Raw genomic sequence first — 18,213 nt, forward strand, 5'->3', positions numbered from 1 at the left:
TTAGACACTGGCAGTCCTTCAAGTCTTAAGGGCCACCAGGTAGTCCTCTGTAGAGAAATTCAGGCCATCTGGGCACAGGCAGCAACAAGGCAGGTCACCAACAATCAGCCAGGTCACCAATAATCAGTCATGTCACCAACAGTCAGTCCCCAACTCAAGAGATGTAAATTTCAATTGGGTGGCAAAGCAGGCCTTGAAGGAACCTCAAATTACAGCGACACAGTCCACAGGTTAGGTGTCCCACAGGTAGTGTAGCTTGCAAATTGAGGCACAGAACAAACAAGGCAGCCACACACCGGTCCGATGATGAAAGAGCGAGAGACAAGAAAGGCGAGGCTCGCTGAGCCATTTATCTCTCCGCCCTTCATTTAATCTCACTTGTGTTTATCGGCCAGGTTGGCACAATAAACTAACTACTTCACCATCCACTCTCCCAGAGAAAGATGAGCTCTCTGTTCCCGTCCAGATGTAGCGTCTCAGAAGCCCTCCTAGGGGTGCTCTTGAGTCGGAACCAACTTGATGGCAGTGTGTTTTCGGGGGGTTGAGAGGATAGGGGTCTGTACATACCTTAAGAGACTTCCCTGGTGGTGCAGTGGTTAAGTACTCACCTGCTGACCAACAGGTTTGAACCAGCAGTGGCTCCTCAGGAGAAAGATGTGGCCCTCTGTCGCTGGCAAGATTGACAGCCCAGAAGCCCCTTGGGGTCAGTTCTACTGTGTTGCCTTGAGTCAGACTCACCTCCGCAGATATGTGAAGCACTCAGTGATACAACTGTGGTTGTTCTTAGGAGCCGTTGATGTGCATCAAAACCACCACTGCCCAGGCCTGCACTGCCCTCACGGCTGTTCCCAGGCTCAGTGGAGCCTCTTGGGGCAGCCATTCTATCAATCCATCTCTTGACGAGTGTCTTCCTTCTCGCTGCCCCTCCACTTGACCAGGTATGACGTCCTTCTCCACTTGACCAAGTATGACATCTCTCCTGCCAACATGGCCGAAGCATGGGAGACGAGGTCTCATCATTGCTGGCCTCTAAGGAGCGTTCTGGCTGTACTTCTTCCAAGAACATGTAATAGTTACACACCACAATTGCTAAGCATCGAAAGGTCTGTTTCCACGAAGACTTGTTGCTAGGGGGCATCGTGTCAGGATAGCGACCTTACATACAATGAACCATTGCCCGTTCTCACGATCCTTGCTAGAGAGGAGACCCTTGTTGAAGACACAAATATATACATTTACAATATATATTTACAAATATATATATTTAAATTGAAAGATCATTTTATTGGGGATTCTTACAACTCTTAGAACAATCCATACATCAATTGTATCAAGCATAAAATTGCCATCATCCTTTCCTAGACCTCTACTTTCTATTGATCCCTTGGTGTCAACTCCTCTTTTTACCCTCCCTCGCCGCACCCCCCCACCCCCACCCCAGGTTCTTGTTTCAAAACTATTGGTCCTGTAGTCCATGGAAATGTCCCTGAAATGCTAGCATTTCAGCACATACGTAGCTTATTGACTCATATCAGAAGCTACTTGGAGGACTCTACCAAGGGAGCTAGGAGTGGACCTGGCCTGAGCTTGTTGTGTTTGGGGATGTGGACATGGCCATGGGCAGATGACCGAGATGAGGTGGGGTGAGGGGCGAGGGCTGGGGCTGAGCTTCTGGGCTGGCTTCTGCTCTATTTCATTTAGGTTCTACATTCATTGCCGTGACCCCACAGAATTCACAGACAATAGTCACGGTCAAATGGCTGATTAAGGAAGTGAACAGGTTACATGATGGGGAGAAGTGCTCAGGCTAGCTTTGTTCAGGTGGGATGTGCTGCCAAGTTCTTTCAGGGCTGCGGAAAAATGCCCAAGGGGCATACTATTCCCCTATAAGCCTCAACCCAAAGGCAATCAACTTCAGCTCTGCCCAGTGAAGTGCCCAGAGGCAGCCCACTCCGCAAACCAGCCTCCTGCCCCAAAGCACTCAGCTTTACTTGCTCTGTGGACCAGGAAGTCCCACCGCTCTCTCACACCCTGGCTTCTCTTCCTTCTGCTGTACCTCTGTCTCTTCCCTACTGGAGAGCCGTCTTCCAGATCCAAGAGGCTCACTGCTCAGGGATCTTGTGGTCTGGAGGGCACGTTTCACTCCTGACTCTGGCTGGGAGTGAAATCCCCCACCCGGCTTCTGAGAGGGCTCATTGGCTATGAAGCAGGGTAGTAATCAGAATATCACCATGAATCCTCCAAACAAGCTCTTGCACACTGAATCCAATCCGTATCCCACCCCACCCCCCACGCCACCCCGGCTTGATCATATGCAGACCCATCAGGGAAAAGGTTTGGCGGGAGTGGCAGAGACGATGCCTAGAAGAGTCACGTTTAATAATGCCCTGCCCTGCAGTTCCCTTCTGCACACCAAGGGCTGGGCACATAGAAAATCTTTCAGAAATCTTTGCTAAGTGAACTTCTGTGACCGCTCAGATTTATGCTAATGAATCTTCCTCCTATCCTGACACCTCAGCCTTCTTTAGTGAGCCTGGCTTTTCGGATGATTTGCTGGGCAGCAAAAGGAAATGTATCCCTTTAGAAGTGTGCAGCTCTACAAATTTCTAAGTTGCATCACCCCCATCACACTTAGGCTACAGCCCAGCGCAGCCCTAAATCACCTCCTTATTCTCTGTAGTGAACTCTTCTTCACTGGCCCTGGGAACCAGCGACCGGCTCTCCTTTCCCGCAGCCCAAGGACTAGGGAGGGGAAGAGGTTTCCTTACCAGACCCCGAGGGGTCCGTGGCACAGAAGCAGCCTGGTTTCCTCTGTGTCACCTAACTGCTCCTGCTCCGTGGGTTTTTCTGACTTCCTGCTAGTGGCCTCCTGGCCATAGTCCACACAAAGAGGAATAATTATTTTTTATAAGTAATTTTATTGGGGGCTCTTACAGCTCTTATAACAATCCAGACATCCATTGTATCAAGGTCATTTGTACATATGTTGCCATCCTCATTTCCAAAACATTTTCTTTCTACTTGAGCTCTTAGTATCAGCTCCTCTTTTCCCCACTCCCTCTCCCACCAAGGAAGAAAAATTTTATCAACTCCTTCTCACTACACGTCCGGGTTCTCAGGGCTCCCTGTGAAATATTTACACCTCTCAATCGATTAAGATACTGTGTGGCCGTAAGCCCCAGGGAAACCCGGTTGCCTCATCTGTGAACGGGGCTAACGGGTCTTGCTGTAGAGGGATGCAGTAAATGTGATCGATCGCACAAGGAGGCTCCGCATTTTGGTGTGAGCCCTCTGCAGGTGCTCCACGAATGGCGGTCAGTGGTGGCCCCCCCACTAGAAAAGCAGGCCTGGTTCCCCCTATTTTGCAGATGTGGAAACAGAGGCCACAAGCAGTTACCATATGTACTCGAGTATAAGCTGACCTGAAGATCAGTAGAGGCACCTAATTTCACCACAAACACTGCAATTAAAATGGGCTGAAACAGTAGGCTTATACACGCGTATATACGGTAAATCCACACAGCTACTAAATGACCAACACAGGCCTCGGCCTCTTTCATGCCGGCCTCTTTCATGCCGAAGTCCGGACCAGCCCCCTGGATTGCAACTGCTTTTCTTCACCCAAAGGACCACCTGGCCAGGTTGTGGAGGAGGTTAGTCCAGGCTGGCACCCTGGGCATGGGAAAGGGTGGCCTCCCTAAAATGCCTGGGTGCTTGTGCCAAAGTCAATAACGATAAGCTATCCTTCGGGAAGCCATGGCCACAGGGACACAAACAACAACAGGGGAGGCGGGGTAGGTGTGGAGGGAGGCAGCTCATTCTGCTGCAGCCTCAGCCCAGGTCAGCTCTGTATTGCCTACGTGATAGTGGGTGGTCTGGGGGTGGTGGGGGGGAGATGCATCACCTGGCCTATCTCAAGTCCAGAAACCTGGGAACACCCCCCTCCCCATTCCAATAGTTGAGTGGCCTCTTAGGCAGCACTGGGCTCTTCTGAGAGGTGCCAGAGGGGGAGCCAGGCCCCTGGGCCACTCTTCCCCTGGGGTTGTCGCTCCAGGCCCCCCTACTCCTTCAACCCAGAGTGAGTGAGGCCTCTTCTGAGGCAGGAGCCTTTAAAGAACCCGGAGTTGAGGGCCAAGGCAGCAGGCATGTGATGATTAAACAGTGTAGATGCCCAAGGGCAGGGGTTTTTGTTTTGTTTTTTATGTGGTCCAAGGGCAGTGTTTTAACGACACCGATGGAGGGCACCTCTTGGGGCTGGAAAAGAAGACATCCTCACGGTCTTTTCAAGGGAGCTGGCCCTGCAAACAGGAGCCAGGGCGTTCTTGCTGAGAGTGACGTGTGCGTGCGCACAGGGCAGTGTCCCCCGGAGACCAGCCAGCGTGCAGGGGGCGGTCTGTGCTGGGGTGCGGAAGTAGGAGAAGTGAGGCTGGGAGAGCATCCAGGGCCTTTGTGTCTCAGGTCAAAGGTCATGGGGGAGAGGCTGTGAGATAAGGTGAAGGAGGCTCCATGGCTGATGAGAGCTGGTTGTGCACAGAGTTCAGTGACCCCGGGTTGGTGGCTTGAAATTGGCCATCGTGGGGATATTTGCACCATGGAAATCGACAAGTGCTACAAAATCAGAGCCAGCTGTTTAGAGCCAAGTGTGGAGGTGGGGTGGGGGCAGCCTTGGCGGGCTTGGAAGTTAAGGGCCTGGGGTAATTAGCTTTGCTCCTTGGAAGGACGAAGGACGCTGCAGCTGTTGTGGTGTGCAGGACAGGTGGAAGGCAGTGGACTTGGAGGCTGTGGCTGGGCCCTGGGTGACCTCCCGGGGTGGGTGCTCCGCTGCCCAAGAAGAGTGGGCATGGGTAAAGGGCCTGCAAAGTAGCCTGACTCCTGTTGTGTTGGGCTCAGCCTGGGGGTGGGGTAAGGGATTAAGTAGCCTTTTCTGTTTCCCTCTGCTTCTGCTTGAGAATCTTCAATAAAACTCTCAATGGAAAACACCTGGAGCTCTCCGGGCAGGCAGGGAGACTGGGGGGGAGGAGGGAAGTGGAGGGGAACAGACCTTCCATCTACCCATTTGATCATTCCTGGACTTGTGTTTCCCTCCATACCGATGCTTGGCCCCGGGCGGTGTTGGGGGAACGGAGGGCTGAAGGAGTGGTTCCCGAAGGAGAAACCATTGTACCTACACCCGGTTGGTCCATGGTGATCACTGGAGCCCGAGAAGGAGCAGGGACATAGCCAGTCAAGGTTATGGTGTTTCAGCACCACGACCAAACTTGGTCTCGGATCTCCCACGTCTTCCCCACGGGTGCGTGCACGTGCGGGTGCATCTAAATGCGGACTGGAATGATAAAAAACTGACCTGAGGCTGCTTCAGTGGTCATGCCTCGCTCCCTGCCCTCCGGTCCATAATGAGCCATGGCGGCCCCATTGGACAGGGCAGAACTGCCCACATGGGTTTCCAAGAAGGAAACTCTTTAAAAAAAAATCATTTTATTAAGAGCTCATACAGCTCTTATCACAATCCATCCATCCATTGTGTCAAGCACATTTATACATTTGTTGCCCTCATCATTCTCAAAACATTTTCTTTCTACTTGAGCCCTTGGTATCAACTACTAATTTTTCCCTCCCTCCCCACCCTCCCTCCCTCCCTCCATGAACCCTTGATAATTTATACATTATTATTTTTCATGTCTTACACTGACCAATGTCTCTCTTCACTCACTTTTCTGTTGTCTGTTCTCCAGGGAGGGGATTACTGGTAAATCATTGTGATTGGCTGCCCCTTTTCGCCCTCCCCCACCTTTCCCTTAACCTCCTGGTATTGATACTCTCATTACTGGTCCTGAGGGGTTTATCTGTCCTGGATTCCCAGTGATTCCAGCTCTTATCTGTCTGTACCCATGCACATTCTCTGGTCTAGCCGGATTTATAAGGTAGAATTGAGGTCATGATAGTGGGGTGGGGGGCACGGGGTGAGGAACCATTAAAGAACTGGAGGAAAGTTGTATGTTTCATGGGTGGGTGGAAACTCTTTGCAGGATTAGAAAGCCAAGCTTTCCTGCAGGGGGGCTGGTGGTTTCAAACCACTGACCTTGCAGTTAGCAGCCCAACACTAACAACCATGCCCCTAGGGCTTCTCTTCTGGAGAGAATGTAGGAAGATTGCAGGCAGCATTTTACTTACCTGCCGACCTGCTCAGTCCTTGGGGGAGAGCACGTAGGTGGAATGACTGCCTGAGACCGGAGAAGGAAGCTGGGGTTGGTCTCAGAACCAACTGGGTTTGACCTGGCTCAGATTGGACTTTCCATCAAAACTGGCTCCCCCCGGAGCTTCAGCACAGGAGGGGCTAAGGAGGCCCCAGGCCCTCTGCCTCGCCCTCTCTTGAGGGAGGTCCCTGAGAGGGTGAAATTGCCCTGGGCCTGTGGGCACTTCCAGCAGGGAAGCGTCCTCTTTGGCTTCTCAGTATGAAATAGATGGGGGCAGGGTGGGGATCTCCCAGGCACATAGCTCATCTGCATCACCCTCTGGCTGGAAGGGCAGTGGTGACCAAACTGGTGGGTTGGAATTTGGCCCCAAGGATGTTCTGGGGGGGATGCCGGTGTGCAAACTCTTTGTGTTATATACCTTTTGAGACTCCTCCCCATGTAAACGCTGCCTGGGGACAGGTGACCCCAGGCCACGGGGAGTACTGCTGGACATTAGAGACGTGCCCCTCTGGGCAGCCACCACAATCTGAAAGAGAGATTTCTCCTTCCCACAGACAAGGCCCTTGTGCAGCGGCTGGTCTGCATAGCTGGAGCTCAGAACAGGGCCGGTGGGTAGGGCTGGATGTGTGTACCACAATTATTCCTGCCTTCCCGACCCGACCCCGGGGAGGGGGGGCAATCCACTCCCCATCCTCAGTTCATAAACACCCTTAAAAGGATGGGGGAAGGGTGTAGAGGGGGGGAGGGCCGCCATGAAAGCAGAAATCTTCACACACTTCAAGGGCTGCAGGGAGGCAGAGGCGTAGCCACTGTAACCACTCACCCCCTGCTGACAGCTTTGCTGCTGTGGCCGCTTCCAGGAAGGGAAGTCCCCTGCTCCCTTTCTGGGTACCATGTGGGGAGGGAGCCCCAGGCATCTGCAGATGAAAGGCCCAGCCCAGCAGCACCACCCAGGAGGCAGCCTAATCTGTCCTCCCAGGGCTTCCCTTCTGGTGCCTTGTGGCTCCATCCGGCCCCGCTGGCCACCTCCAGACACATATAGACACATATGTCTCTGCCGTGTGGCTGTGGACCCTCCCTGGCGGAGAAACTGGCCTGCCCAGCTGGGCTCAGAGACATAGCCATCATCATTTCAGCTCTTGGGAAAGTCCCACCTTCTTTGCAACCTTCCTGGTAAAGAGCTGCACATTCCCAGAATGTCCTCACCTTCCTATGTCATCCTCATCACCAGCTGCCAAAGCAGTAATCGACTTTCTCTCCCTCTGGCCTTCTGATTCGACCCGCCTGGAGCTGGAGCGCGGCTCACAAGTTAGAAGGACCCCTGTTTTCAGACCAGCTGTCCAGGCGGCACTTCTCTGGCCGTGACCACCCAGAGCTAGGTCAGAGCTTACACCTTAGGTTAGAAGGATATAGTCCTTCGGATGACCAAATCCTATACCAGTTCTTCTGGCGCTCACTGCTGCCTGTGTGCACTAGAAGGAGCCTCAGAATTCACAGAAACTGTACCACATGCTGGCTACAGATGTATCATAGCCCCAACGGATACAATGAAGGGAGGCAAAAGGTGAGGTGTGGAGAGCTTCCACGTCTCACTGAGGGACCCACTATGTGTCCTGTGTGCACTGTCACCAACCAGGAAGGTCTTCTGAGTCTTAGGGCCCAGGACTTTTGTTAGTCTCATCATCACACAATGCTGATAGATTCCATCATGTCTGCTGAGTCCCCCAGGGAGTCCCTCTTGGTTTGGTCGGCTTCCACTCAGTCTCAGGTGCTGGTGGAGGTCACAGTAATCAAGAACAAAGGCTAAAATACTTTCTGCAAGGAAATCCATACAAGGCACCTTCTTTTCATCCTAGGGTCTTAGGTCCACCGCTTGTCTGTCAGTTTGTCATACTCTGGTGACCCCTATATTGCCGTGATCCTAGAAGTTATGCCACTGCCATTTCAACGGGCAGCAAGGCCACCCAACGTGAACAGGTTTCAGTGGAACGTTCAGATTAAGACTCGGACTACAAGAAAGAATATGCTGTCCACTTCAGAGGAAATAGCCACTGGAAAGCTTACAGATAGCGTGGCAACGTTGTCGGGTACTAGCAGCCCAATGGCTAGAAGCAGCATATTGCCGGAGATAGTGCCAAAAGATCGCCCCTCGGATCAGAAGGCTCTCAAAATAGGACCGAGGAAGAGCTGTCCTCACAAAGCAAAGCCGACCCTAAGGACGGGAATGGAGTGAGGCCAGCAGGAGGAAAGCTCTTGGACCTCACTTAGCTGATGGGACACTGCTCAAAAGGAGACAAACAGCTGCCAACCTCAGTTCATAATTGGAAATTGGAAGGTATGAAGTATGAATCTAGAAAAATTGTCGAAAATGAAGTGAAACGCATGAAGATTGATATTCTAGCCGTTAAGTGTACTACATTGTACTTGTCATTTTGAATCAGAAAATCATATGGTTTACAAATGACCGATTCAAGAGGAATGGTACTACATTCATCATCAAAAGGGCATCCCAAGATCTATCTTCAAGCACAATGCTGTCTGTGCTAGCATAAAAACTATTCACATACAAGGATATCTAGTCAATATAACTATTATTCAAGTTTATGCACCAATTACTAAAGCTACTGATGAAGAAATTTAAGAATTCTACCTGTGGTGAAGAAAGCTGATGGTGCCCGGCTATCAAAAGATATAGCGTCTGGGGTCGTAAAGGCTTGAAGATAAACAAGTCACCATCCCGCTGAGAAGCAACAAAGCCCACATGGAAGAAGCATACCAGTCTGGGTGATCATGAGGTGTTGATGTGATCAGGTATCAGGCATCTAAGACCCAAAACAAAATCATACTCAATGTGAATGGGGGTGGGAGGTGTGGGAAGGGGTGTGGAGTAGAGACCCAAAGCCCATCTGTAGACAATTAGACACCCCCTCACAGAAGGGTTACATGGAAGAGATAACCAGTCAGGGTGCAGTATAGCACTGATGAAACACACAACTTTCCTCTAGTTCCTTAATGCTTCCTCCACCTTCTATCATGACCTCAATTCTACCTTACAAATCGGATTAGACCAGAGAATGCACACTGCTACAGATAAGAACCCGAAACACAGGGAATCCAGGACAGATAAGCCCCTCAGGGCCCATGATGAGAATAGAGATACCAGGAGGATAAGGGGAAGGTAGGGGGAGAAAGGGGGAATCAATCCCAAGGATCAACATATAACCCCCTCCCAGGGGGATGGAGCAACAGAAAAGTGGGTGAAAGGCGACAGAGGACAATTTAAGATATGAAAATAATAATCTATAGCTTACCAAGGATTCATGAGGGAGGATGGACTGGGGAGGTAGGGGGGAAAATGAGGAGCTGCTATAAAGGGCTCAAGTAGAAAGGAAAATGCTTTCAAAATGATGGTGGCAGCATATGTACAAATTGCTTGACACGATGGATGATTGTATGGACTGTGATAAGCCCTCAATAAAAGCATTTAATTAAAAAAATTCTACCAACATCTTCAGTCAGAAGTGGATCAAACTTGCAATCCAGATGCATTGATAATTATTAGCAACTACAATGCAAAAGATGGAACCAAAGCAGAAGGAAAGTAGTAGGAACATGGGGTGCTGGTGACAGAAATGAAGCTGGAGATCTCATGATAGAGCTCTGCATGACCAATGACTTCTTCATTACAAATACCTTTTATCTTTTTCAAGAACACAAACGGCAACTGTACACATGAACTCTTCCAGATGGAATATACAGGAATCCCATCGACCACATCTGTGGGAAGAGATGATGGAGAAACTCAATCTCAACAGTCAAAACCAGGCCAGGGGATGACTGTGGAACCGACTATCAATTGCTCATAAAGTTCAGGATGAAGTTGAATAAAATGAAAACAAATTCACAAGAGCCAAAATATGGTGTTGAGGATATCCCATCTGAATTTGGAGAACATCTCGGGAACAATTTGGCACATTGAGCACTAATAGCAGAAGCCTTGATGAGCTGTGGGATGACATCATGAACATCCTACAGGAAGAAGGCAACAGATCATTCAAAAGATGGGAAAGAAGAAACGATCAAAGTGGATGTCAGAAGAGACTCTAAAACTTGCTCTTAGTCACTGTGACAGATACATGATCTGGTGTCAATTTGGAACTTGAGAGGATTATGAGTGAAGGGGTGGAGTCCAGTCTGTCAATCAAAATATAACCAACGAGGCCTCTGTGTGGGCATGGCTTTCTCCTGAGAATTCTGGGACAACTGGGTTTTTCCTCCTTGGAGGCAGGAGACACACTCTCTCTGTTCACTCCCTGGGAGACATGGCAGCTGACAAGACACATGGAATTACACTAGTGCCCTGAGCTGAAGAAGCCGCATGGACCTACCCTGATGCAACCAGACCTCTGAAGCCAGAGAAACCACATAGAGACCCCTGCCAGAGCTGAGATGCTTATAACACCACTGAATCCAAAGACTTTCTACCCACTGGCCTGGGATCATCCTGCATTCAGCATCATTGCATGTGTTGCATGAGTCTGAAGAGGTATTTATAGATTGGTCTTGGACATATGGGCTAATATCAGACTTATGGACTTAATCTGGACTGGGCTGGGATGTTTTCTCAATATTCAGTTACTATTGTATATAAGCCTCTTTCTTATATACATATGCATTTCCATGGATTTGTTTCTCTAGCCTACCTGGGCTAACACAATCATAGAAAAGCTAAGGCAAATGGAAGAAATGGAGTGAAAGAGCTGGGCAGAAGTTTTCAAAGGGCAGCTGGAGAAGACAAAGTAAAACATTGTCACATATATGCAAAGAGCTAGAGTTAGAAAACTAAAGAGGAAGAGCATGCTCAGCAGATCTTAAAGAACTGGGAAAATAATTCAAGGTTTGAGTTGAAATATTGAAAGATTTTTGTTGGCAAAATATAGAATGTTGTAAGGAGTGTCAAAAGAAAATAGAAGGAATAAGCAGTCACTGTACCAAAAAGAAAGGTCAACATTCAACCATTTCAAGAGACCATACGATCAAGGACCAGTGGCCCTGAAGGAAGAAGACCAAGCTGCACTGACAGCATTAGCCAAAAACAAGGCTCCAGGGAACTGATGGAATATCGATGTGTTAGTCTGGGTACTTTAGAGAAACAAATCCACAGAAACCCAAGTATAAGAGTTTTATATAAAGTTTAAGTGCACATCAAGAAAACATCCCAACCTAGTGATGCACAAGTCCAACATTAACCCATTAACCCATATGTCCGACACCAATCCACAAAGTCCTCCTCCATCTCACAAAACACACACTATGATGTGACTGCAGGAGGAAAGCTGAATCAGTGAATGTGTAAGCATCTCAGCACTGGCAGGGGTCTCCACAAGGCTGCTCCAGCACCCAGGGTTGCATTGGGTAGGTCCATGCGGCTTCTCCTCAAGTATGTCTTGCAGCAAGTGAGCTTTGCCAGCTGAAGCAGGGAACTGGCTAAGGCAGCTGCACCCTGGTCCGACCATCAGAAAGCAAGAGACCAGAGAACTAGAAAGGCGAGGCTCACCAAGCCATTTATCCCTCTGCCCTTCAATTAAACCCACATGTGTTTATTGGCCAGGTTGGCATGATAAACTAACTACCTCAATCGATTAAAATGTTTCAACAGGCTGATGAACATTAAACATTAAAACGTTTAAACATTAACATGTTTCAACATTAAACATTTCAACATTAACATGTTTCAACAGGCTGAATCAAATCAGCCTGTTGACCTATGCCAAGAAATTTGGAAGAAGGCTATTTGACCAACTGATAATTTTGGAAGAGATCCATATTTGTACGCATTCCACAGGAAGGTGCCCCACAGAATGTGCAAATTATAGAACAATATAATCTATATGATATGCAAGTTAAATTTTGCTGAAGATCACTCAACAAGTTACAACATAGTACATTGACAGACTTCAGGCTGGATTTAGAAGAGGTTGTGGAGCAAGAGATATCAGTACTGACCTCAGATGGCTCTTGGTTGAGTACTGGACAGATGTTTACTTGTTTTTTCTCGACTATGCAAAGGCGTTCAACGGTGTGGATGATAACCAACTGTGGATAGCTTTGAGAAGAATGGGAATTCCAGAACATTTAATTGTGCTCCCGAGGAACCTGTGTATGTGTAAAAAGGCAGTTGCATGAACACAACAAGAGAATGCTGCATGGTTTAAACCCAGTAAAGGGTTACATCCTTGTGCCGCATTTATTCAACCTGCATGTTGAACAATTAGAGACGCTGGGTTATATGCAGCAGAATGCAACATCAGGATGGGAGGAAGGCTTATTAACCACCTCTGACATGCAGATGACACAACCTTTCTTACCGCAAGCGAGGAGGACGTGAAGCACTTGCTAAGGAAGATCAAGGTTTGCAGCTGTCAGTGTGGATTAGAACTCATTGTAAGGCCAATAAAAATCTTCACAGTTGGACAAATAGGTAACATCTTGGTAATTAGAGAAAAGATTGAAGTTGTCAAGGATTTCATCTTGCTCGGATCCACAATCAGTGCTCACGGAAGCAGCAGTCAAGACATCGAATGACATGTTGCATTAGGAAATCTGCTCCACGCAACCTCTGTAAGGATAGTCCTGTGAGGACCCACGACATGGCATTTTCAGTTGCCTCATATACGTGTGACAGTTGGACATTGAATAAGGAGACTGAAGAAAGAATGGTGTGTTTGAAGAATATTCAAAGTACCATGGACTGCCAAAACACAATTTTTTTTTCTGGGAATAAGTACAGCCAGAATGCTCCTTAGAGGCAAGGATGATGAGATTTTGTCTCACATACTCAGGAGAGACATCCTGCTTTGGAAAGTAGGGGGGAAATGAAAAGAAAAAGGCCGTCGGCAAGATGGATTTACACAGTGGCTGCAGCTGCAGGCAGAAACATAAGGACAATTATGAGGGTGGAGCAGGATCAGGCCGTGCTTTGCGTTATCTCACAGAGGGTCACTATGAGTCGGAACTGGCTGGATGGCACCTAACCGTGACATCAAGGTCTTCCATCTCCTCGCCTGTGTTAGTAAGGGGCAGAGCTGGGATTTGAACCTAAAACTACCTGGCTTTAAAGCTTCATTATTGCAACGCAGTAGTCTCTCGTAGTGAAGGCAGCTGATGCTCACTGGGATGTGTCCTTCACGGTGTCTTTAGAACTTGGGTGCTCCCTCAGTGCCTCTTCGAGTCCATGAACCTCTGTGGAGTTTGCAAAGTTCTGGGTGCCATCACCTTGAAACTGAGATTCAGAGCAGAGGGGTTATTTTTGCCAGTCAGAGGGCGGAGCCATGACCCTCCGGATCTTTCTGTTTTCGGTCCCTGTTCTTTCTGATACTGAGGAGAACTCTCTAGAAACCTACCCAGAGCAGCCTCCACACACAACCCTGGCGGAATATGAGACAGGTTAGGAAAGAGGCTGGGTTCTTTCTGTCCCATATCTCAAGTTCAAGGGAGTCCAAGGAATTTCTTCAGGCCAACACAGAAGGACCTTAGGCCATCTGCCTCTAGTTAACTTGAAACTGTGCCAGATTAGACTAGCCTATGTCATTATCATTTCACCCCCACCCCCACCCCCACCCCCTGCAAGAATATTGTACCTTTTAGATCTACGCCCTTACCCCACAGTAGTCAGCGTTTAGGCAGCCCAGACTGGACACAGGAACAGGCGTAGACCAGGCACCTGCGACCTCGAGTTGAACCAAAGAGCAAAGAACACCCAGGCAGCGGGCTCGAACCTGAGGACCTATGGCACCATCCCATAATAAGCGAAGCCACCTTACGTTGGACTCCGTTTTGAGCACCTACTCCACACATGTCCAATGACTATAACCCCACGCTATGGGTTCAATGCTCAGAATTCTCTATTTTACTTCACGAATCAACACGATGTCCTGCCCACCTAAACATCCTTAAAAACCTCTCCACAGGTGAGGTTTAAAAAACGTGGTCCACAGTTGCCTTAGGCCCCCTTGTCCCTCTCCCCGCCCCACTGCAAGATGTTGAAAACTTTTTCACACCTGCACTTCGCAATGTGCTTCTCTCTCTAATCAACCTGTTTGCTTGAGTGGTAAGTTTAACTTCCTGCTTTGTTATTGTTACAGAGCAGGGAAAGAACCTCCGATTGGAAACTCGCTAACAAATGTGAAGGGGGTGGAGGGGCACCATCACAAGGGTTTCGGGTGATGGGAGGAGCGAGTCCCCTTGGAGAAATGCAGGCAGACGCTTCCTCTCTGTGTGATGGCTCTCACTGGAGGCCACCTTGTTTGGCCCCGCATCCCTGTTACTGACTCACACACTAGTAGTCAGTCTAGAACAGCAGCCAGCCACTGGCCGAGAGAAGATGTCATAAGCTCCTGGGTGGGTCACTTCCTATGACCAGGCCCCAGGCTTCTGCAGAACGGGAAGAAGCCCAGCTGCTGCCTGAAAGAAAGGATTCTCCTAGCTTCCCCAGGGCCAGCTCCCCGCGCCAGATGCAGGGCCAGGGAGACACAGGATTAGCAGTTGAGCACTCTGTTACTATGTGCACGCATGGTCTGCCTGTCCCGTTCCCTTTTGGAATAGGATACACTTGCCCCCCTGGGGAACTCCTGATCTGCTGGGGAGACACGAATCAGACATTGCAAACTTGGCAAACTGGGAGCTAGACTCCAAACCCTGGAGGATAAAAGGAGAGGGCGTGGCCGAGCAGGAAGGTGTAAGAGCGCTGGGGTCAGGGAAAGCGGTGGAAGGAAGGGGCTCTTGGGCTGGTTCGAATGGATGGGCAGCGCTTCCCCAACAAGCGAAAGAAAGCAGCATCTCATCAAAAGTACTGCAAGCACCAACCCACGGGGAAAATATGGAGAAATGGAGAGTGGTGAGCTGGGGTCTGGTGGGGGGAGTGAGTGGTGGGTTGCTGGGAGTCCGGCCCTGAACTCAGCCACTCAGGGGCATTGATGTGGTCCAGGCTTCCGGGAGCAGCTCTCAGCAACAGCCGTAACCAGAGCAAAGCACCTTTGAGTGATGTGATGGGCGAGGAGATTGCAGGGACACACTGTCATGAGTCAGGGCTGTACTGGTGAGCGCACCCTGAGCTCCAGTTCCCAGCTGGCCTTCCCACCCTTTCTTCCTGCCCCAAGACCAATTCCTGTGGGGATGAGTCAGCCCTGCCCTGCCCGTGCTCCCAGGCTACCGCTCAGACCCAATGTCTTCTCATAGAGGAGGCAGCTTCGCTGGGGCCTTCTGGACGCAGGGAATCTGCCCGCTCACCTGCTGCCTCACACCACATAGGCCAGGGGCGGCCCGTGGAGGAATTCCTCGGGAGCCAGGCCCACTCACCACAGGGCAGGCTCTGAAGGAGAAAGAGACCCCCAAACATGGACGCTGCTGCTGCCTCCTGCCTGGGGAGCTTCCTTGTCCTCTCCATCCTCCTCCCCTCCCCCTTCTCTCCCCCCCCTCCCCCATCCTCCTCCTTCTCCTCCAGCACAGTCCTGGACCTTCCCCGGGTGAAGATCACGAAGGAGCTGTCTCCTGGAGGATCTGCCTGGGACTCTAGATACTTCTAGGAGCTGGGTCAGAATGGGGGTAGAGACAGTCCTGGAGACTGTGTGTGGGAACAACTAACACCCCCCTCTCCCACTCCCCTCTATTTTGAGTCTCCATGCCCTCTTCAGGCACGTGTGGTAGGCTGGTTGCTAGAGCCCTGGAAAGAAGGCTGGGCTGGACTAAAGGTCTCAGTGTGCAGGAGAAAGATTTTCGTACAGCAATATCTCCAGCTGCCTGAGGATACAGCAAGAGCCTTAGAACCAGGGGGAGAGACATGAAACTGACTTAGAGAGGTAGGTGGGGGTGAGTCTTTCCTCGTGTCCACCCCCCCCCCAACTCTCACCACAGCATCTTAAGGTCTTTGTGGCCTCCTCTTCTGGGTCTTTTCCTTGGAGCTCCTGGGTAATTTTAAGATGGCTCAGGGGTGCCCCACTCTCAATAGGTGCCCCTCCAACCCCCACCACATCCCACTGTGCTGCCGCAAAGGCTGTGGCCCAGCACAGCGCTCAGGACGTCCTCGATACTTTAGCAAGGTGCTCTGAATGAAGGGACTGTTTGAAACTTTGAAACTCACGAGTAGCGACTCTGCCCTGGTGGCGTAGTGAGCTGCATGCTGGGCCAGGCCAACCGTTTGAAGACACCACTTGCTCTGAGCAACGAAGACGAGGCTGTGAAGAGGGTCATCCTGTGAAGAGGGGCAGTTCCCCGCCTTCCATTAGGGCCACGGTGAGTCAGGACTGATTCCATAGAGCTTGGTTCGGTCTAGGGTGGTCCTCCCACCACCCTGCTGGGCAGACCGCTGACTTCCTGGCACAAGGTTACATGGGAGGTTTGTGAAGGGGCATGGTGGATGGTCCAGGGCACTTCCTGTTCCCACGAGCATGGGAGTCCTGACCTCAGGAAGTGTTCTGTGAACAGTCAGAACTTTTTTAAGCAGGGCTGCTTACAGGGGTGGCCGTCCCAGGTACTGATCAAGCTCCCCAGCCTGGGGAAGGGGGGCTCTTCGGCATGGGAGTCACCGAAGCCACGTGATGATGGTGTTGCTCGGGAAGTCAACACGGGAATCCCAACCAACCCGGAGCCCTGTCTAGGGTATGGCACAAAGATGAGGCTTTCTGCTCCCGGAAAGATCGACAGCCTCAAATCCCAAAGGGCCAGTTCTACTCTGTGCCGTCAGGTTGCTATGACTGGCAGTGAGTGACAGGCACGTGCCAGGCTCTGCTTCAGCCGTCTCTGTCCTCCCTGGCAGTTTCCACCAGCAGCCATAAGAGAACATCCAGCAAGTTCAAACTCAACCAAGAAACTCCAAAGAGTTACAGTCTCGGAAACCCACACGGGCAGTTCTACCCTGTCGCTCGGGATCACTATGCGTCAAGACTGATTGCCATTAAAAAAAAAAATCACACTCCAATTCATACAGACTCTGTCTCCAAATCACACTCCCTGGCATCGTGGCCACCTTGATTCACAGCGAGGCCACTGGACAGCCCACCTGTGCCACCAGGACTCCCGCTCTGCCGGGGATGGTGCTATTTTCCACAGACGTGCTTCTGATCCCACAGGGATAGGATGTTTCCTTCGAGAGCTGTTGGCCTCGCTCCTCCCACTGACTTGGGGCTCCGAGGAAAATGGATCTGGAAAAGGAGATGCTCGAGCTCAGAACTCTCTCCTTGAGACCCTGGATGGTGCAAATGTTTCGCAGGCTCAGCTGTCATCGAAAGGTTGCAAGTTTGAGTCCAGCCAGAGACCCTGTGCAGGAACGACCTGGCAATCCACTTCAGAAAACGGACCAAAACAAAAGCAGCCATTGAAAAGCCATCGGAAACATAGTTCTGCTCCGACAGAAGCACATTGGTTCCCCATGAGGCGGACAGAGTCACCTGGATGATGGCCTGTACTGGTGACTCTCCCTGTGGGTACCATGTGTGAAACTGGCCAGGGCTCCTACGCAGGGCTTGTTGGAAACCTTAGCGTTCACTACGACTGGCTCAGCAAGCCCACAGTCTAACAGAGATCAAGCATTTCTACTGTTCATCCTTCTATGGACTGAAGCAAAAAGGACGAATCAAGGACTCGTTTCCATTTCTACCCCCTTCCACACTAAGGAGTCAGTGCGAAATCTTAACGGTGGTGGGTTCTCTCTGCATTGTTGCTCAACACCGTCTTGTTGTAAGGTCAAGGCACTATCTACTGCTGTCCTTGGCAGCTGTGCCCCCCCCCCCCGGGGCTCTGAGGCCCCTAGCGCTACCACGAACCCAGTGAATGCAGTCTGGGGGCACTATTCCCACAGAAGTATTATGCGGGGAAGTGGTTCAGGGAAGATGCCCTTTCTGCAGGGTGTTTGAGCTGATTATGAATGGACATCCTAATTCTAGTGTAACATTATTAAATCCCACTATGCACTTGGCCCATAACTGCATCAGCAGCATGATACTTTAATCATTTAATGCCCAGT

Source organism: Tenrec ecaudatus, chromosome 8 (assembly GCF_050624435.1).
Source record: "Tenrec ecaudatus isolate mTenEca1 chromosome 8, mTenEca1.hap1, whole genome shotgun sequence".
NCBI classification, from domain to species: Eukaryota; Metazoa; Chordata; class Mammalia; order Afrosoricida; family Tenrecidae; genus Tenrec; species Tenrec ecaudatus.